Source organism: Grammomys surdaster, unplaced genomic scaffold, assembly GCF_004785775.1.
Source record: "Grammomys surdaster isolate TR1022 unplaced genomic scaffold, NIH_TR_1.0 126182, whole genome shotgun sequence".
In the NCBI taxonomy this organism is placed as follows: domain Eukaryota; kingdom Metazoa; phylum Chordata; class Mammalia; order Rodentia; family Muridae; genus Grammomys; species Grammomys surdaster.
In genome coordinates, this window is record NW_021620988.1 from 3,124,854 (window position 1) to 3,146,380 (window position 21,527).

The window sequence follows — 21,527 nt, forward strand, 5'->3', positions numbered from 1 at the left end:
CTCTACCCAAAGCATCATGGCAACTGGTTCTCTTTCCAGGTACACTTAGTTATTACTGAATGGTTTTTTTATATGAGGTAGAGCCTTACTTTATAACCTAGACTGGCACTGAACTCACAGTCCTCCTATGGCCTACACATGGCTGGAGAAGTCAACAGACCCTAGAGGATAATTAACTACTTCTAACTGTATTCGAAAGTTTTATTCTTATACCCAAAGATAAATGGAACTCCTAGGCTTCATCATAGAAGCTTCTTTTGACAGCAGATGAAGACTACTATAGAGATGTAGTAACTGGTCAAATGTTGAGAATAAGTGTCAGTGAGGTGCCCAACTCTTAAAACAAAGACTCAGGGAACATGGTAGAAGAAGAAGTGGAAAGATTGTACGATCCAGAGAACCAGGATGCCTGATGTGAGAAAAGTGTCTTCTAGACCTGACAGGGAAGCTGCACACATGAACTCTTAATGACATGGTTCCCTAAACAAGGTCTTCAAGATAATCCTACAAGTAGACATGATAACAAGGATGAAGAAAATTGCTTGAGGCTCCACCCCTAGATGAAGAACTACAGCAATCACAGCTTCTGCGGGAGGCAGAGCTGGACTAATCTCCTGCTAGGTTGGCCCTAGTGGTTGGCCTAAACACAGGGACATATGAACAACAATAAATTGAGTCAGTAGATTATCGCCTAGACTCAGATTATCTACAAGTATATGACAGTAATAAGTTTAGAAGAGGCAATGAACCTGGAAGCCACTCACTGTGAGGAGAAGTTGGGTGAGGAGTGGGATGTAATGACAAAAAAAAAAAAAAATCACAGTGTAGTTGTATATAACATTCTCAAGAAAACATTTAAAATGCAATAAGTGGATGTGAACCCTGATAGATTGACCATGATGAAGTGGATATGTTGCATATCCAAAAACATATAACAGCATAAATTGGACTTGATGATTTTAAGGAAAAAAAATAGATACTGTGAAGCTGTGTGGGCTTAGGGGGAGTTGTGGGGGGGGATGAACAGGCTCAAAATAAATTATTTGAAAATTTCAAAGAACTAATAAGAAATCGTAAATAAGTTAATTTAAAAAAACAAAAGTACAATTAAAAATATTGGTTGGATCTTTTTCCATCCTTGCCACTGCTCCTTCTGGGAACTGTGTGGCAGTAAGAATCAATTCCGACTTCATATCATGTTATCAGACGTTGTGTGGCAGTCTTTTGCAGCATCAGTTCGTTCTTTCTGTAGCTCCCTGCCTGATTTCTGTAGCCTTCTACAAGGAACTGCCTTCCATAGTCCAAACCATTTAGTGCTGTTCTTTTGTCTCTCTTTTCCCATCCCACAAAATCTGAATTCTAACCCTTTCACACATTCAAAAAAATATTTATTGAACAAGTACCACAGGCAGACTCTCCTCTCAGTCTTGGAGATGCAAAAGTTGACAACAATGGTAGTTTATGGTAAGTGGAGCTTACAGTCTCCTGGGAGAAGCAGAAACAAAGAACATACATATGAAAATAAGAATATCAATGGGTGATGCAGGCTTAGAAAAACACACTGTGATTACTTGGTGCAGAGTTAGCTAGTTAGGAAAGCCTTCACTGAGAAAGTGACAAGGAGCCAGGGCCTTCAGTGCCAAGATCTGGGGGAAGAGAACTCTGGGTAGAAAGGAATAGCAGAGGCAGGTCCTGGATGAGGAAGCACCACGGACTAGCACTGCAGAGTGGGTGAGAGCAAGGCAGGCCCTGACCACTGACTTTGCAGGTCAGACTAAGGAGTCTTCATCTTAGCTAATACTCACCAAGAATATTATGTGAGGGAACTGAAAACAATTTTCAAACTCCTGGAAGTATCATTCACATACAGTAATCCTTACCTATTTTAGGTATCCACTTTATGCCCCTATGCAACTGTAACAATAAATATGATTGAGACACCTTTCTCACCCAAAGTTCCATGTTACTCTCTTCCCAGTTTTACCATTCTATGATCCAGCCTACCAATTGTTGAGCATAGCTCCAATGGGTTAAGGCTCACTTCCCCATATGGACACCTAGTTGTTTTAGCACCATCTGTAGAAGACTTTCGACTTTCTGATGGATTACCTTGCCTTCCTGTCAAATACTATCATGTGGGTGAGTCTACTTCTAAACTTCTTATTCTGTTCCAGTGAAGTTGAGATCATCTCCTTATAGCAATACCGTACTGGCCATACTTTCTCCCTCATTCATCTGCACTGTCTGCTACACCTCTGACACATAGGATGCTCAGCATATGCTTGGTGAATGAACAGAGACCCCTCCAAGGGAAGGGATCATGCCTCTGGTTTCCAACGCAATCAACCCGAAGAGGTAACTATTGATGATAACATCATCAAGCCATTTTTTATTTTATTTTTTAGAAGAGAAGAATTTTCTCCACAGTTTCCTTGGGATTCTAGTGCCTGCTGTCTCAACATAGACAACACACTTCCCATCAATACAAACCTATGGCTAAGGCAGATAGCGTAAGCTATGAGGCACACTAGAACCTAATGTGATTCTGGCTGAACTTGTAATTTCCTCTCATCCGGGTAGTTACAAGTTGACATGTTCAGTGCAGAAGAGCGAGCGGCTAGGAGCAGGGCTTCAGCTAGGAGTGGGACTTCAGGTTTAACATAAGTTAGACTTTTATTTGCTGTGTATTTTTTTGATAAGTACTTACTGAGCACAAGACAGGTCTAAGTACACTGAGCACTGCACATTGCCAGTCTTGATAAATAAGAATAACTGGCTCCACATACAAAGCTCTCTTTACTGGAGCTGGGCTTCTTAAGTCTTCTTTTTAAGTTATGCTATTTAGAGAATGTAGCTTGGTGACTTAATGCCATATTGATTGTCACTCTGGCACCAGAAGCTATTGCAGTAACCTCTAGTTTTGAGTCCTTTGTATGTGCATTGATGCTTTTGTCTACGTATATGTCTGTGTGAGGGAGTCGAATCCCCTGGAACTGGAATTACAGATAGTTGTGAGTTGTCATGTCGGTGCTGGGAATTGAACGCGTCTTCTGGAAGAGCAGCAGGTGCTCTTACCTGCTGAGCCATCTCTTCAGCCCTTGGGTCCTTTGTAGGTACTATAGTCTGAAAATTCAAAGGCTTGGCTCTTTGGGTATCACACTGAAGTGAACATGCTGGATTCTCTCTCTCTCCCTCTCCCTCTCCCTCTCCCTCTCCCTCTCCCTCTCCCTCTCCCTCTCCCTCTCCTTCTCCCTCTCCCTCTCTCTCCCTCTGTCTGTCTCTGTCTCTGTCCCTGTCTCTGTCTCTCTGTCTCTGTCTCTCTGTTTCTCTCTGTCTCTCTCCCTCTCTCTCTCTGTCTCTCTCTCTCTTCTAGGACAGAGCAAATGCCCCTAGGCTAAGGGCAAGATAAAATGGGAGCAGGGCTTTAAAAAATAGTGGGAGTAAACAAACCATAACCCTTTTCACAATTAGGGAAACTACAACCGATATTCATTAAAAAAAAAATAACGTGCATGTCAAGAGCTGTTTCCTCCCAGAGTCTGGCCTTGTTGGCACCGCATTCTCAAATGCATCTTTTGTGCTAGCAAGAGTAAAGAGGACACTATGGTGCTGTTTTAATAATCTCAGTAGGTACTTGGGATAGATGCATCATAGCTCCTGTATCTGCCTCTTCAGAGTCTCTGAGATGGGCAGACACAGTCGCTCGCATTTTAACGTGGGAGTTGCAGTTAGCAAGTTGTCAAAACTCCCTTCTTACTCCTGGCCCCTATCTCATTGTGAAGTTACTAATGGGAAGGTAATACAATTCCAAGACCATATGGAAGATTTATTTTACTCAGAAAAAAAATCATGAAAATTTAGTTTGAAAGAAAAAAAGTAAAAAGCATCAGCTTCATGGAGAGTCATTAATTATCGGTTATTTTAGGAAGTCAGTCTATTGCATGCCATGCCCTTTCACTACATAGCATTTGTTAAGTGGTCGATATATGGCCAGGCACATGGGGGATTAACAGTGCTGTAAGCTAAATAAATCATAGGCCACGTCTGCTCAGTCTAGGTGGAGAGGGACAGCTGCCTCTAGGTGACTCGGCCAGCTGGAGAGGTACATCTAGGTCATGTTTGTTGAATCCTCCTCCGAGCTTAGCTATCTTCCACCTTGCCCTTGTGGCATGTCCCAGGGCTCACGGTGTCCCTGTGGCATCTGCTATTCATGTGGAACTTCTGCTACTCTTTCTACCCCCACTATCTTGTTCTTTTTCTCTTTCATGGTGAAAAATTGTCACATACAGACTCATAGGATTCCCTTAGTAAAAGGCAGTAAGGAATCACATTTACAGAAGTGCTTTATGAAGCTGGACTTCTGTGGGATCCAGTGATAATTGTTCATGGGTAGATTACAATGCCCAAAGCACAGAAGATATCACATGACTGGATGTTGAGGAAATAATCTACAAATGAATTTTTAAAAAGAAGAACCTATCAGACTGGGATCGGACAGCATCACGAAAAGTTTAGTTAATAACACTCAACTTTGTGAAAGACAGTTGAGGCGGCAAAGCATAAATCTGAGTACTGTAATCCAGCAGCTTAAAATGCAGTCCTTCAAAATGCAAGAACAAAGAGTGTGAGTTTCAAAGGCAGGGCTTAACAAAAGCTACAGTGGGCAAATTGTTAAGCTCCATGTGTTTGCTTGGGCTCTCTGGGAAAACTTTCATAGGATACTTTCCTTTCTATAAATAGGAAAAAAGAGAAAATGTGTGGCAAACATGAAAAGTTCTTTTGTTAATTTGGCCCTTCCTTATTTCCCAACTCTTGTAATTTATCTACAAGTATTTATTGGATGCTCTGTTGAATACTGTTTCTTTCTGCTCCATCTAGAGCCTGCAGGACTACAGATGATGGATTTATGGAGTTTGGGGGAAAGGGGCATCTTGTTAAGAGTGTTTTAAACTAAGTGAATATACATTATTGTTTGTTTTTCTTGGCTGTATTACTGCTGGCACCTTTCCATCAACGGGGATGAGTACTCTGTTTAGTCACACAATGAGATTTTGTCATAACATCTGAGTCAGCACTGTTTTCTCTGGTGCACAGGTGATTCAGTGAGCCCAAGAAACATGTTTTGCTGAAGAAACATTCCTGACAAAACAGTTTCCACGCATGCACGAAGGAGGAGACTGGGAAGGCAGGCTTGTCCAGATGGTGTGGGTGGTGGTATGGAATGCTGAAGACAGGGGCAGTCTGTTTACAAAGGTCATCCTGCTCAGAACTCAGTGGCTGCTGATGCAGAGGCCACTAGGAGACTGCCACACTATCCAAGGAAAAAAGGAAAAGCCAAGAGTCTGAATAAAAAGCAAAAGGGAAGGAAAGCAGTGGACAAATCAGAAAGAGAGACAAGGATTTGAATATGTACGACTTAACGACTGTTTGCAGGTTAAGGTAATATCAGACTTCTTGAGCAGTAGAGTCTATAATTAATCTGTCTAAGAAATATCTCATTTGCCAAAAACCAATGCAGCATTGTTGGTAGAATATACATGTATACACAAATTATGGATTTCAATAACACACCCTTGGGCAGTGCTATCCATTATCTGCTAGACATGGCCCAGGAGAGTCTATAGTAGTTCTGGCCTGGTCCTCCCATTTCTCCTTCTAGCTCCACTGGTACTGTCTCTGGCAGATGTTTCAAGGACAAGCAACAGTAACAGCATCTAAAGGGATAAACTGTCATAAACCAAGATGCATGGCAGCACATCTTCAAAAGAGAGGGTGTGATCAACCCCTACAAAGAGAAAGACTTGGGGAGACCCTACAGCACTGTGAGTATACCATGGACTATTTCTTATCTTAGGACTTATTCAAACATATCTTCAGACTATTTCTGGCTATTCATTGGACAGATCAAAATACACATCCAACTTACTGGATTGCTGTGGATAACCACTAGACACAACTGAGGGGACATACTACATAAATATCTATCCATCTCTACTCTATCAACCTCACCAACATGAAACATTCCAAAGAATTGTACGATTTGTTAAGTTTTTGATGTAAAAGGTATACATTTTTCAAAAACGATCTGTTTTAAACCATGGCTTTTCCAACTTACAAAATAACTATAAGGCCCCATACGCCACATGTATACTGTATATGTTGCTGGTATACAAATGATAAGAAATCATGAATTATTACATCTTCCCTATGTGGTCTGCTATTCTGATTACACATAATTATGTTATAGGGGCTGGAGGTGTAGCTCAGTTGGTAGAGCATTTGCTTAGCACTCATGTTGTCCTGCGCTTGATCCCAAGCACTGAGCTCCGTGGCTATGGTACCAGAACTCAAAAGGTGTAGGCAAGAGGATTAGAAGTTTAAAGATAATCCTCAGCCTCCTAGTGAGTTTGAGACCACCCTGAGCTGTATGAGACTTTGTCTCAAGAGAAAGACTGGGGCTTAAAAACATGTTTAAGTTGCTTTGCCCAGAGTCATGAAATCATTTTAAAAGTCCATTTAATGCACAGGTAAGATACTCTTGGCAACTTATTAATTACAAATGCTTGTTAAGCTTGATCATTTGAAAGGATGTATTCTAGGGATTTGTCACTACAGTGTTTTAAAGAGAAAAAAAATCACAAAGCTGTATAAAGGAAGACAAGCATTATTAAAGGGTTTCCTCTGTAGATGTAATTGCTAGACAAGTTGAAAACAGGTCTATTATATGTATTTGCTCACTGAACTAGAACATTAGTCCTGGAAAACCTTAGTCATTGTTCATAAAGGTTTTCTTTATGCAAGATTCGAATGAGAATGTAAGAGAAGGCAACCCATTGCCAAGGATTAGTGGCAAAGAACCAAAATAAAGAGCCTATGGCTATTCCTACCTAGATGGGGCTTGTTAGAATCTCTTGTCACTAGAAAGGCTGTGTTGAAGTTGTTCTCGTAGTTGGGACATGAACTGTAACCATAGTTACGTCCTTCAGAGGAACTGACCATTCTTGTAGCACATATTTAGTGTCTACTAATTCTCATGCTAAAGCAATGGCCCAAAATAATTTGGGTCTCAATAAATGTAAACCTTGAACTGAGCACCAGGAAGCCTCCTTAGATGCATGCCGACAGGAAAGAAACCTAGGAACAGAATATACATGGGAAATAGGTACTAATATAATGCCTTCATGCTGCTAAGTCAATGTCCAAGATTAAACTGCAGATTTTTAAAGAGTTTTCATGGAGATAGTCAAGTATGGTAGCATACACTTATAATACCAGCACTCTGGAGGAGGCTAGGCAGAAAGATTGCTGTTACTTTAAGGCTAGTCTGGGCTACACAGTGAGATACTGTATCAAAAAAAGCAAACAGGAGAAAGACAGATGATTGCAGTGGTCAGGATGGTTATTTTGGCATTTATTATTCACCTCTTACATCATCCTTACTAGAGTTCACAGTCCACCTAAGGCTGAGCCAGAAATACTTCTAGCTGCTTTCTGCATCCTAAGCTTCTAGCATTAGAATATATTTTCCCCCAGCATTTTACTCTTAATAAAAACAAAACATCTTTCCTATTCATTTGTAGTATATATAGAAGAAAATTCAAATTTTCTAGTCCTGATATTTTTCTATGTGTGTAGTATATACCTATGTGTACATATACCTATGTGTATGTTCACATCCATCTTGCTTAGAGGCCAGAGGTTGACATTGGGTGTCTCTGCCTTAACTTGAGACAAGGTCTCTCAGTGATTGGCTGACATCTTCCAGTCTCTGTCTACCAATGCTGGGATTACAAGCTCATACCAGAACACCCAGCTTTCTACATGGGTTTGGTGGCTCGAAAGTCTGGTCTTCTTTATTCTCCAGTAAGCACCTGATGCCTGGACTATTTTCCTAGCTCCTCACAGTAATTTTTTAATGCTAACTTAATAATCTATACTATGATTATTGCTGATTTTAAATTCCTGTTTGTAACCTATCTCAAGCCCATTTTCCAGCAATTTCTTGGTGTATATGATTTAGAGCCTCCTCCAGTCAGAGTAAAGCCAGCAAGATATATCAGTGGGTCAGAACTCTTCCCAGAGCCTCCTAGGAAATGCTCAGAGGATCCCACAGAACATGGAGGAGTTTTCTTGGAGTATTAACTCCTAGCTGTCTACAACTTGAGTGACTGGCACCCTGCCTGTGCCCCTGTTGTTAACTTGGAGGTCTATAAATCAAAGAGTGGTACGATACTCTTTTTAAAAGGAGTTACTTATTTTTATGTATATGCATGAGTGCCTGCATGCATGTTAGTGTATCGTCTATGTGCTGGTGTCCAGGGAGTACAGAAGGAGCCTCAGTTCTCCTGAAACTGTAGTTAAAGGCAGTTGTGTCCCACCTGATGTGGGTTCGGGAAACAAACCTGACTACCTTGGTCCCTCTGCAAGAGTGACAAGTACTCTTAACTGCTGAGCCATCTCTCCAGTCACATTATTAAAATGTTATTATTATACATGAAAACCATAGCATACACATGGAGGTAAAAGGTAGGAACAGAATACAACATTTGGGAGCTGGTTCTCTCAGGCTGTCTAGTATGCTTAGCAAGTGTTTTTACCTGGGAGCTATCTTGCCAGCTCAGGGAATAATATTCTCAACACACTTTCTTAATTGTAAAACAGGCCAGGATCAATTTTGAGTTCCGATTTTCTTGCTAGTTCTGGGAACTCCATCAAGTCTCATGGCTGGCATAGTGAATGAGTCTTTGTGCCTACACAGCTTCCCAACCGGCCAAACACAATTAACTCGCTGCTCTGGAGTTGAGAGAGCAGTTTTTCCCATGCACTCTTTCAGAGGGCGGCTGATTATTTTGCAAGGGCACAGCCTGTAATAAAACTATCAAACTCATTATGAGCCTTGGGATATTAGTAGCTCTCAATAAAGCGAAGAATAACTGAATAACATCCAATAGGGGCATGCTCCGTATTCTAGGCTGCGGCTAGAATTAAGAACACAACGAGGGCCTTCCTGCAGCCAAGGAGCTGAGACTATAGGAGGGCAGAGGCCAGATGGGGGTTTCTGGGAGGAGCAAACAGGATGGGTTCTGAAGTTAAGGTGGAAGACAGAAATCCTAGGGAAAGATGTGAGGAGGAAAGGACTTTGGAATTTTAGGATTAAGGTCTACAACCTGGGATGAAGACAGCAACTCATTTTCTTACTTATACAATTCTCTCGATAACACCAGGGGTTCGTCCAGTACCTCTGAACTGGAGACCTTTCTCTTAGCTTCCTCCCAAACCCATGGTCCTCTAAGCATATCAGTTAAGGCTGTGGCTGGCCAAGGGAAGAAATGAAGAGCATGGGGAGACAAGAGAATGAAGAAGAGAATTGTTAGCAGACAAAAAAAAAAAAATTCCATCCCACGGTCAGTCTTCAGTGTTAGCTTAGCTTGGTTTGGGATCACCATAGAAACATATATCCAGATGTTAACGTGTTGTTTCTAGACTTCTAGGTTTAATAGAGAAAGGAAGATTGGGTTTGAATGTGGGTTGTACCATCCTATGTTCTGGATGGCGGGGGGGGGGGGGAGTTGGACTGAGGAAAAAGGTGAAAGGTAGGTGAGCCCCAGCATCCATCTCTCTGCTGCCTGACTGCAAACACTTCCCCATGTTCCTGCAACCATGTTTAAATCCTTCCTTCATTAAAAAGAAAAAAAAAGGAAAAGGAAATCTCATCCCAGCATCAACAAACAGATCAAACTGTCAAACTGTGACCACAAGCCATTTGAGACTTGAAGGATGGCTCTCAGGAATTGCTGGCGTGCCATAAGGCATGTGATAACTTCCCTTCTCAGGGAACAGAACTTCCTGTGTACACAGGGAACATGGACTCATATTCTCAATCAAGGCAGGTGGATTGTCCACTTACACCCTTTTTGGGACTCAACCCTGATCCTAGCAGGGACAAACCACAAGGCTGGCAGGGGCTACCCTTCTGGGTACAACACAGGCTCCAATCACTCTTCTGAAAGAGAAAAGAGCCAAAACTGAGCCCCAGGGACTATCGAGCTCTGTTCAAGGCCAGAAATACATATTCTTAATCAATGTTACCAAACATCCAAGCACCCTTCACTCCCAGTGCATCTGAGTATTTGATTAGAGCCATTCAAATTCACAGCCAAGAACATCGACCAATTAAGGCTTTGTTTTTCATTGGAATAAGATTTTATCCATTTGGAAAAAAATGCACCTAATAACCGGAGTGAGTTAAACAGCTTTCCCTCTTTCCTGGTTCACCAGGCCATTTTCACAAAGTCCAGTTGCATAACCGACATTCCACATGTGAAGTCGTTCGGCCACTCATGCTAACGCAACTGGACCTCTGCGACACAGATCAGACGGGACTCTGTAATTCAAACTCCACCTGACTTAATTCGTATTAAGGGAGTAACAATGACTTCCTTTATCATTGATAACATTTATGGCTTATAAAACATTCAACCTTCAGAAGCCCCCTGTGCTCAGGGGTTGGGGCAGGGCTGTGTGACCCTGGAGGAAGCAATCTGAAGCCACTGGCCCTAGCCCAGGAAGCCTCTTGCTGGACTCAATCCTTCAGATTCCTAGTCCAGCGTTCCTGCAATGTGTACACAGTGATCACTGAGGATACACCTTGGCTTACGTAAGCTGTCCAAATACTAGACACATTAAAATTTAAATTTAATACATTGTATCCATTTCTTAGTAATCATTATTTCAAAGATTTGGGGCAAAAATTTCAGAATTTGGGCTAGATCTGAAGCCTATGTGTCTTTCAATGTGACAATACAGCAAACTGTTAGAAACAAACAAAATCAATTTGCAGTTGAAATAGCTCAGTGGTTAAGAGCACTGGCTGCTCGTCCAAAGTGCACGGGTATGATTCTCAGCACCCATGTGGCTGGCAGCTCTCAACCATCTGTAACTCTGTAGAGGATCTGATGCCCTCCCTCCTCTGGCCTCAGCGGGCAGCAGGCACACAGGTAGATACATAGATAAGCACAGGCAAAATGCCAGTATGCATAAAATAAAATAAGTTATTAAAAAAATAACCAGTTGAAAATAGGAATTCCCGGGTTTCCACACAGTTTCTCCCTGCTGTGGTGGGCAAAGGCCTTGTAGGCCCAGAACAAGCACCAGGTGTTTTTAGTGCTTACCTGGGCAGTCAGGCCTAGCTAAGCAATAAAAGCACTGGAGAGCTGATTCTGTTAACTAACTTAACAAATTATTTATAAGACAATTAGTATCAGTTTAATACCAATTGTTCTAGTAGGAAAAGTTCAAGACCAGGTTTCTACCCTCCAGGTGCCTAGCAATGCAAGGCAAAACGGAAAGGGCATAGGACTATTCCCTGGGCTTGGCCAAGACCCAGAAGCTGAATAAAAGGACAGCATAGTTTTCTCAGCAGGAATAATGGCTTTGCTGTGGAAAGTAAGCACGGAAGTAAACTGTCACGGTGAGGAACAGATGCTTTCACGAAGCTCCTCGACTTCATCTGCTATGAACACCATCCCGAGAACTCTGGGATGTTGGGGTACACTCCAAAAACTCAGTTTAACCAATGGGCTGCTGGAGCTTCAAGACTCTAGGATCTTCAGAGCAATGTGAAGAGCACTTTGGGATAGGTGGCCCATTACTTAGGAGGCAAAAACGAGTGCACCTGTGAAAGAAAGGGAGGTGACCGACCCCAGCCTTCAAGTTGGAATGAGATGCCCGTCAAAGGCAAGAGTGAGCTAAAAGTCTAAAGTAGCACAGTGTACAAGCATCCATGGAGAAATGCTGAGCCTCCATGAAGGCAAAAGATGGGCATAAGGCCAATGTTTCTGTAAATGAGTCTCAGGCTTCTGGAAAGTATACTGGAATAGAGAAAAGTTGGCTACTTTTGAGACATCTAACTAGAGTCTAACTCAGGGATGAGGTCACCTAGGGTTGTCCAAACGCTTGAAGTTCAAAATAAAAAATAAAAAATAATTAACACACAGAGGCAGAGGCGACATGAGAGGGACAGAGAGAGGGAGGGAAGAGTGGAGAGGGAAAGGGAGAGAGGGAAAGAGGGAGAGAGCAAGAGAGGGAGAGAGAGAGGGAGAGAGCAAACAAGGACAACAAAGCCTTTTTTTCCAAATTGGGCTAGTAGCAGAAGTGGCAGGAGACAGGCAGAATGACAACAAGAACCACCCTGGCCTGTGGCAGGACAGGCCATTCCAGTGCCTGCATTTAGAACATCACAGAAATATAGAACCTGAGATGAGTCAAAACAGCCAACAAGCAGGAAATGGAATAGTTTCTAGAAGTTTAAACTGCCCACTGTCATCCCATAAGCATGTTCCAAGGAAAGCCTGGAGAAAGCTATCTAGCTTCCTCTGTTAATGACAGAGAAGATTGGCTTGGCATCTGTCCCTATGTGTTTGTGTGTGTGCATCTGTCCCCATGGAGGCTATGTGTCCATCTGTCCCCAGGGTGGCTGTGTATGTATCTGTCCCCATGGCGGCTGTGTGTCTGTCTACTTTCCTTGCAGAGGAACTGGACCTTTGGGGAAGAGGCATCAGTCAGATTTAGTACAGTATTCACCGCCACAAATAATGCCTATGCTAGTTCAAGCAAGTGCCATTGTGTGTGTGTGCATATATGTGTGTGCATATGTGTATGTATGTATATATACATGCTTAGTATGTATTCTTGCAAGCATAGGATACTCCTTTAATAAACCCAGGAGGACCATCTGAAGTAGCCAAGTCTCCAAACTCTGACCCTGTGAGAACTGGGTAAGCCCCATCAAGGCATACTTCTGGAGCCCATTGCTCCAACCCATTTATTTCTTCAAGGAACAAGCTTTCCCCTTTGCTTTCCCTCTGACCATCAGCAGCCTCCAGTCCTCAATGGAAGGAAAGGGCTAGGATTACTCTTAAGTATCTGTTACAGGGAATATCCTTCTTTTTGCTGATCACAAGGTCCACTATAGCAGCCCATCCTCTAAAGATGCCCTCAAAGTGAAGCTCCACATACTCCCACCTAGAGGCGATGAAGAGCTAGAGAATGGATTCCTTTCACTTGTATCTCTCTTACAGTGTCGATGCCCTGCAATGGTACATAAGGTTCATATACGCGGTCTTAGGCTTAGGCATTACCTCCTCTTCCTGCTTTAAGTGTATACAGTGGAAATTATTCTCTCTGGAGCTTCCTGTCCTGCCCTGGGATAGAGCCAGGGAGAGCTGCACCAAGCAGGTGTGCCTCCATTTATATGCAATGCCTGACAAACTAATTAATTGCATAGGAGTTGTTTTAAACGCCTCCTTTCATTTCCTGTCCAGACTTACAAATCGATCCCTGAGTCCTAAGTCTCGCTTCTAGGCATTTGGCCGCCATCCTGCTTCTTCTGCCTTGGTGATATCATCACCTCGTCAGACAATTCAGACACCGCCCTAAGAGACTCCTTCCTCCTTGATTTGCTTCCAACCCACATGCCCACGTGCCTTCCTCGTACAGGTCTCATGGCTGTAGTCAGCTGACTCTCCAAAAGCTGATTGAAAACATACTCCATATGGTTCAGTTCACAGAGTGTTTGCCTGGGTTCAAATCCCTAGGACTGCAAACAAAGCAAACGAAGAAATAAAATATCATTTTTTTTTTCAGAGTGACTCTGGACTCTTGAGCAGGACACATATGGAGTTTCGTGATGTTCTTCATGCTGAGCCCGCAATTTATTGTCATCTTGGTTTCTTCTCCCTCTCTGTGCTATTCCATATGTCCCTTACTGACTTCTTGCTGTCCTCATAGAACCTCTGTGGCTTCCAATGCTCTCTTCCTCCCCTTGCCCATCTGGAAAGACCATACCTACCTAGGAAGTCTTGGTTAAAAGGCCTCAACTTCACACCAAACTCCATAATTTCTGCTGATTGCTTTTTGTGTATGCCCATCCCTCCAATGGATGATAAAATCTCAGGCTATCAACTTTTATTGAATGAATGCAAGAGTTATTGCACAGATAGACGATGATGAGAAATGTTAGTTTGATGTATAGGCATGGAAACACTGGGGTATGGTGAATGACTGGTGCTGTCACAGGGAAACCCAATTACTCAGAAAGAACACAGTAGCTTATAAATCAGAAGGCTGTAATACCAAGGAAGTATAGGACAAGCGCACCAAGAAAGAACAAAAATAAAAGAAAGGTCCAGGGACTGGAGGGAAGGTCAGTGGTTAAGAGAGCACTGGTTACAGAGAACCTGTGTTGGGTTCCCAGCACCCACATGGCGGCTAACAACCATGTGTAGCTCCAGTTCCAGAGGATCTGAAACTCTCTTCTGGTCTCCTTAGGCACAGCAGCATGTGACACAGACATGCATGAAAGCCAAACACTCATACACAAGAAATGAAAATAAATAAATCTTAAGAAAGGTATATAACAAATGGCATAATATTCCCAAGATTAATTAATGCCGAAAAGGTTGTGAAAGGAGGGAAAGAAATGTAAATGTCGTCAGAATCAAAATGACGTTGCTTGATCAACACTAACGAAACGAACACAGCCAGGAAGTCATAAAGGGCAGGTTCTTAACACTTGATCCTCTGAGAGCTATCATCGCACAGACTGCTAAAATTGTATACAAAGTATATATAATAAGGATGTTTACCTAGTAACCCTGTGGAATCTTAGGCGGAAGCCACTCCTGTCAGTGATAACTGTGATCAAGGATTATGGTCTCTGAACACCCGATGTAATCCTTCCCATCTGGGGTTTTAAACCTCCCCTTACCTCAACCTCTTTGAATGTGCTCATTGTTTAATATTCCCAGTGAAACACTGTCAGTCCCAAATAAAACTTTTTTTCTCTGTAGAATCTCTCCCTGATTGCTTTTTCTTTTGATTGATAAGTTTATTCTGAGCTAGTAATACCACAGCGGACGAGAAGAATTACTGCATCCTTGAGAAAGGACATTTGTGTGAAAACAGCAAAACAACAGTATGGTATTATGTAAATGGAACTTATACTATATATATGTATATATATATACATATATATAGTATAAGTATATGTAGAGAGAGAGAGAGAGAGAGAGAGAGAGAGAGAGAGATACATACATACACTTCTTTTTATTAAGATAAATTTTAATAAAGTCCCACGGCTGTTGTTTTTAATAACAGATACTGATCACCTCGGGCATCCTTTGCTACGCTGTCTGAAAAAATACTTTTTGTGTCATTCTTTTAACAATAAGACAGCTTTTTCCAGTTTAGATTTTCAAGGCACAGAGCGTTACCAGCTCAATGAGACTGTAGGTTTTTATAGGGCAAGAATTGAGGCCTTGTCCAGAAAAGAGACCAGAGATGTTAGAAAAGAGGAGCTGAGTCTCCTGTACGGAAGCATGAGGCTTTGTGATCTCATATTAGCAGCTGCCCCAGATCTCCCCAGAAGAAGGAAGCCAACAGCAAACATGGCTGACAGACGATAGCAGTCTCCAGATGAATCAGCACAAGTACTTGTATAGGAAATACTTCTATAAGGACATTTACCCAGCAACTCTGTGGAATCTTAGACTAGAGCCACTCTTGTCAGTAATAACTGTGATCTGAACAGCCAGTGTAATCCTTGTAGTCATGACATTGTAAGCAGCCACCAACTGGGCAGAGGAGGCAAAAATTTCATCACTCTCAGTTGAACGGTCCAAAATTTGTGTTTCCACAACTCCCTCAACACTCAAATGTATTTGGTTGGCGTGCAGACAGCAGAATATTACTAAGATGGCACTAAGCATAAATAAAGTAGAAGATGGTTCCACTTTAAAAATGAGACGGTGTCCCAATCAGCCATGATGAAACCAGGACACACCAGGTTGAACCATCCTGAACCAGGAGTTGTGTTTTGGATGCAAAACATCCCCCATACATTTATGTATTTGAATACTTGGTTCACAGCTGATGATGCTGTTCTGGGCAGTTGTGGAACTTTTAAGAAGTCTAGCTGGAGGCAGTGGGTCCCTTGTGAAGAGGGAAGACAGGCACTAGGTGCCATAGTACGGGCCCTACTTCTGAGCCAACCTACTCTCCTTCCTATACTTTGCTGAGATTTGAGCGTGCAGCCTCATGATCCCGTTGCTGGGCCTTAAGGACTAGACTTTCTCAAACCAGGAGCCAAAAGAAATACTTTTCCACTAGGTTGTTTCTGTCAGCTGTTTGGTTTTAAGCAACGAGAGAAGTGTAATTAACACTGGAGACATCTCTAAGCTATAATTAACACGGGTCTATTTGCTTCCATTTTTATAATCTTCTATAAAGAATTGTGAATAAAGGTTTTCTTAAACCTTTGCACAAATACATGTGAATGATGTTATTTCAGAGATCTCTACTGGTCACTGACTACCTTGGGGTAGATTCCCTTAAACTGACCTGTGAAATTTGGGGTTTATTGTGGTGGCTTTAACCATAAGCTCGGGTAGTTGAAAACTTGGTCTCTACCTGGTGGTGCTGTTTGGGGAGGTTGAAGAACCATTAGGATGTAGAACCTTGCTGGAAGATGTACATCACTGGGGGAAGGCCTTGAGAATTTGTAGCCCTGGCCCCATTTGTAGTTCACTGTTTCCTGTGTACAGCTAAAGATGTAACCAGCCAGCGTCGTGCTCCAGCTGCCTGCTGTCATCCCTCCTCTGTGCTTATGGATTCTGACTCTGGAACCATAATCCCAAATCAACCCCTTCCTCCATAAGTCACTTTTGGTCATGGTGTTTTATCACAACAAAGAGAATTAACTAATACAGCTACACTTTGCCATTTTAAAGGAAAACAAACCTGGTAGAAATATTTCTGTTTTAGTTTCATTGCTGTTGTGACAGATATCCAGACAAAAAGTAGAATAGAAGAGGAAAGGGTTTACTTCGCTTACAATCTCATGCTCAGCTAGCTTTTTCCATTTTCATACTCTTTAGTACCCCTACCTAGGGAGTGGTGCCACCCACAGTGGGCCGTGTCTTCCTATATTAATTAACAAATTAGACAATTCCCCACAGGCATGCCCAGAGACTAACATGATCTAGATATTCCTCATTAAGACTCTCTTCCTGGGTTACTCCAGGTTGTGTCAAGCTGGCAGTTAAAACCAGCCAGCAAGCTGCTTTGTTTCACATTGCTGTTTAAAGCCCTAAACTCATTTCCCATTGTTTACCTATAATGGGATAAAATCCACCCTCCTTTGTGTGTAGGTTAATTCATCACTGCAAAGGGAATACTTTGTGTCTCTTATGCTGCCTCTGCCTGTTATCTCATTACACCAAACCTCCCTTTGAATAAGGCCACATGAGCTTTCTATGGTGGCCATAAGAGATTACCATAATTTTGGGGACTTTATATAACACTCATTATCTTATTGTTCTGTGGTTTGGAAATTCACCACAGGTTCTAGCTCCCTTTCTGTTGTAAAATATTCTGACAGGAAGCAACACGGGGAGGAAAGGGTTTACTTGGCTTTGGCCCCTAGGCCACAGTTTGTCATCACAGGGCAGGAGCTAAATCAGAAGCTTAAAGCAGAAACCTTGGGGGACCATGCTTGCTGGCTGGATTGCTGGCTTTTTCTCTGACTCATGCTCAGCTACCTTTTTATACAGCTCAGGCCTCTTGGCTGAGGAATAGCGCCTCCCACAGTGGATTTGGCCCTCCTTTATCAACTAGCAATCAAGAAAATGCCCATATTAACCAGACCTGAAGTCTGCCTTTTCTATAAAATTAAAATTGGCATTTAGAACAAAGGCTGTTCCCATTCAATTTTACACTTTGAGTATAGAATATAGTTTATGTACTTATGGCTAATTAGGGTGTGTGATGCTTTTATTTATTTGCAAGGTTTTCTTAACAACAAAATTCATATATTTTTTAAAAAGATCAATGCCCCACAGACACAACCACAAGGCCAATCTGGGCTGGGACATGTAAGTTGACAATAAAAACTAATGTATCTAGGCACTCTTGTATCTTAGTGGGCTAAATGTGGAACACTGGTGGAGGAAGAACCTTCTTCCTTGCTTTTGCAACTGCCCATATTGGCTTGTGAGACCCTTTCATCTTCAAAGCTGGCAGCAGCCCATGGAGTCTTCCTCAAGACACCACTACAGAATTCTTCCTTAGCCTTTAAGAGCCCTGGGATGACACGGGGCACACATGGATGATTCAGAATTATCTTCCTATCTCAAGGTTCTTTCTTCAGCAAATGGAGCAAGTCTCATCATGACCATGCACGGAGGCATTTTCCTGCCCAGCATTAGAGGTTCTTTCTATATAGAGGACCTACTTCTTCACTTAAAATACTCTGAACCGATTCTCAGTATTCCCAGAAAGTCCGTACAAAGTCACAGCTTTCACAAGGGCCTTTCCTTCTCCAAACCCAAGGAGGCCATTTTTCTCTGCCTCTTTTCAGGCCCACACACATATACGGATTGCAACACTTATTTTGTACTCTAATTGATTTCTCTTCGGGCACATCACGCACTAGATAGTGTGAGTCATGATGTCTCACTCATCCTTGCAGCTTCTGAAGCCTCGCCATAAAAGTTTGTGGGGAAGAAAATTTAATGTGATATTTTAATGCATGAAAAGACCTCAGGTGGAGGCAGAGGCAAGGCCAATAAATTTACAGAGCCTCTGTTTGGAGCATAAATGTTAAGTGGGTCTGTCAGCCTTTAATTAGTTATAATCACATAACCAACCAACCCCTATTCTTTTAACCATTCTACAGAGTTATCACAGCCGATTTCAAATCAACCATTTGTACATTAATGCTGATTTTAACTATAATATGATTGGCTGTGGAAACTGTCAGAATTGTAAGTGTTCTCCTGGATTTCGCTAGAAAAGACAATTTGTACCGCAAATGATAGAATGGATTCTAAGTTAGGCAAACACTACTACCTACATAGTTTCTGAATTCACACAAACACACTTGACTAATGACGCTAAACGAGTTAGTCAGAGATTGAAAACAATTAGGTTACTGCAAGTAGTCACTTGGTATTTAAGTGTTTGGAAGTTCCTGAAAAAAATTATTAAAAGTTCAAATTAAACAATAGCTGTGTTACTTAAATTGTCTTAAATTTTTCAACTGTTAGCCAAAAAGGGTGAGGAGTGGGGTTTGAATAAGGTCACACGAGTGTGGGGAGATTTATTTTTAAAATAAATGGTCTGTTATCTACATCTAGGGTCACTCGCAAAACCACGGGACACAGAAATACCAACCCAGTAACACATAACACCTATGTGCTCAGCTCCTGGCTATGAATCAGAAAGACACAGCTAAGGAAAGATCCTTCTTGCTTCTTTCTAAACAGCATGAAGAGTGGGGTATATGGAGCGATCGTGGCAGATTTTAAATGGGGTGCATCACACAGAACCAGGAAATGTAACCAGTCACGGGCTGGGTCCCTCAACCTTGTAAATACTGTAATAGATGTGCATCGGTAGCCGTAGGGGGAAGTTGCATTTTTGTGTATTAGCTCAATGTCTGCAAACTACCCTGCTCTAATTTAGTCTCTCCTGAAAATAATTCTTTTTCTATCTTGCAATTTTTCATCCTGAACATTTTACTATGTCGAGTATAGTAGCAACTTTAAGAAAAAAAAGTGTTTCGTCTAGAAAAAAAAAAGTGAGAAAACTTCAAAAACCACTGTTTCTGCAGTGCTGTTTCCAAGTTCTTAATATAAAGCTAGCGCAAAATAAAGATTGCTACAGTAACCACACTTTGAACAAGTGTCTTTCAAAACAATGACAACGGAGCCATAATATTTTCTACAGGGTGAGCAGCTAATGCACCTGCAAACATTTTCTTTTCTTTCTTCCAGTTTGCTTGATAAACCTTGGAATTTGCGATCCCAGGCTATTTTAACGAGGGAGACAAGCAATGCTCGGTTTTAAAAGGGATTGACTCGGCATTTACTTTTTTAGCCAAAGAAGCACATTGCCCTATTCCAGGCCACGAGACAATTTCGTGTCAACTTGCTATGGTGGGAAATGCGACAAACTCCAAGAGCTCCCGTGACTAGGAGGCAGCTCTTAGCACCGGCTGCTTCCTACACTCCTGCAGCATCAGGACGCGGCTCCTCGGCGCTCCCCACGCCGCCTTCCGGGCAAAGGCCAGTACACCCCTTTCTATGTCTGGGGAAACTGAGGCACCGTGACAAGAACGATCCACAGCCCGGCGAAGAGCCCTGTCTGTGTGGCGTCCTCCTTCTCCTGGGAGATCCGGGAGGCTCTGTGCTAACGCTCAATGAACAGCGCACTCCTGGCCCTCAGAAGGTTGTGGCACGAGACTGGAACGCGGCTGTCCCCAACCCGCCGGTCCCCGCCCAGTATATATTTCCAAATCCTGCCACCAGCCACGAGCTGGGAGCGCAGGGCACCTCCAGGAGCTTAGCCTCCGCTAGCCCAGGCGTCCGAAAGTTCTGCAGCTCCGGCGGCCGCTGACCACAAGCCCGGCGCGGGGCTCCCTCCTACCGTAGCCCGCCGCCCAGGCTCGCCCGCCCAGTGCCCTCACTGACCTGACACTGCTGCGCCACTCGGGTGGTCGCTGTGCGCTGCTCGCCATGGCCACCCGGGGAGCTCTGCAGCACCGAGCGCGCACCAACCTCCGCCGCCGCCCGCGCCTCTTCTCTATGCGGGTTCCGAGCCCCGCCGCCGGGAGCCGGAGCTTCCCACCTACGGGTGCCAGAGCCGGCTAGAGCCGAGCATGCCCAGTGCGGCTCCCGGCGGCGCCGAGGTCCGGTGCGCTCTGCAGAACCGGGTTTTCGCGGCAGCCACGGGCAGGGGCGGGCCGCTGCGGGCGGTGGGCTCCGCCCACTCCGGGTGGGCCAGGCAGTCTGCCGGAGAGCATCATGCTCAGCGAGCCCCGCCTCTGGGCGGGGCTGGGCGGTCATGGGCGGTGCTCCTGCGAGCCACTGTGACTCTTCCACCAGACTCTGGTGACTGGTAATTGTCGGGGGCAGGGCGCTGCAGGCATTGTCACCGCAACTTTCTGGAGCGTCGCGTCGCAGTGGCGTTCAAGGACACGGAGGCAAAGGCGTCTTCGAGTGTCATCCTGGATGCCACCGGCAACCAGCCCACCCACATCTTAGCCTAACTAGTCTCTAAGGTTGTTTTGTCACACCACCTCGGGAGCAAGAGCATCTGGGGCCTCCTAGGCGGTCAGGCTGTCACAGCAAAAGCACAGTGGACGCCTCGAAGTGACACGGATAAGACACAGCAGGATGTTTGCAGTGGATTCTGAGTGACGGGGTTCTGCGAGAGTTTATAAAACTGCCCCTTAAAATTATTTGCAGTTTCGACATTCTCTCTAAAGAGCAGTTAAGTTGTTGTTTTGATGGGAAAATAAGTATTCTAAAAATATTTTTAACACCTTCATAAGTTTTCTGGGTACAGTCCTGCAATATTAGTGGATCTCTCCCCTGCCCTCCCACACCTAATCATCTATATTTCCATATCTATCTATCATCTATCTATCTATCTATCTATCTATCTATCTATCTATCTATCTATCTATC

At 43.3% G+C, this 21,527-nt stretch overlaps 1 protein-coding gene across 1 annotated transcript in view; it reads right to left on the reverse strand.

Annotated features, from left to right (window-relative positions):
- The window catches only part of Mfap3l (microfibril associated protein 3 like), a 41,491-nt gene extending 20,887 nt beyond the window's left edge, over positions 1-20,604 (reverse strand). The window contains exon 1 of the mRNA XM_028757775.1: positions 20,529-20,604. The gene's annotated coding sequence lies outside the window, so the exon portion shown is untranslated. The remainder of the gene's footprint in view (positions 1-20,528) is intronic.
- Between the last annotated feature and the right edge of the window lie 923 nt (positions 20,605-21,527).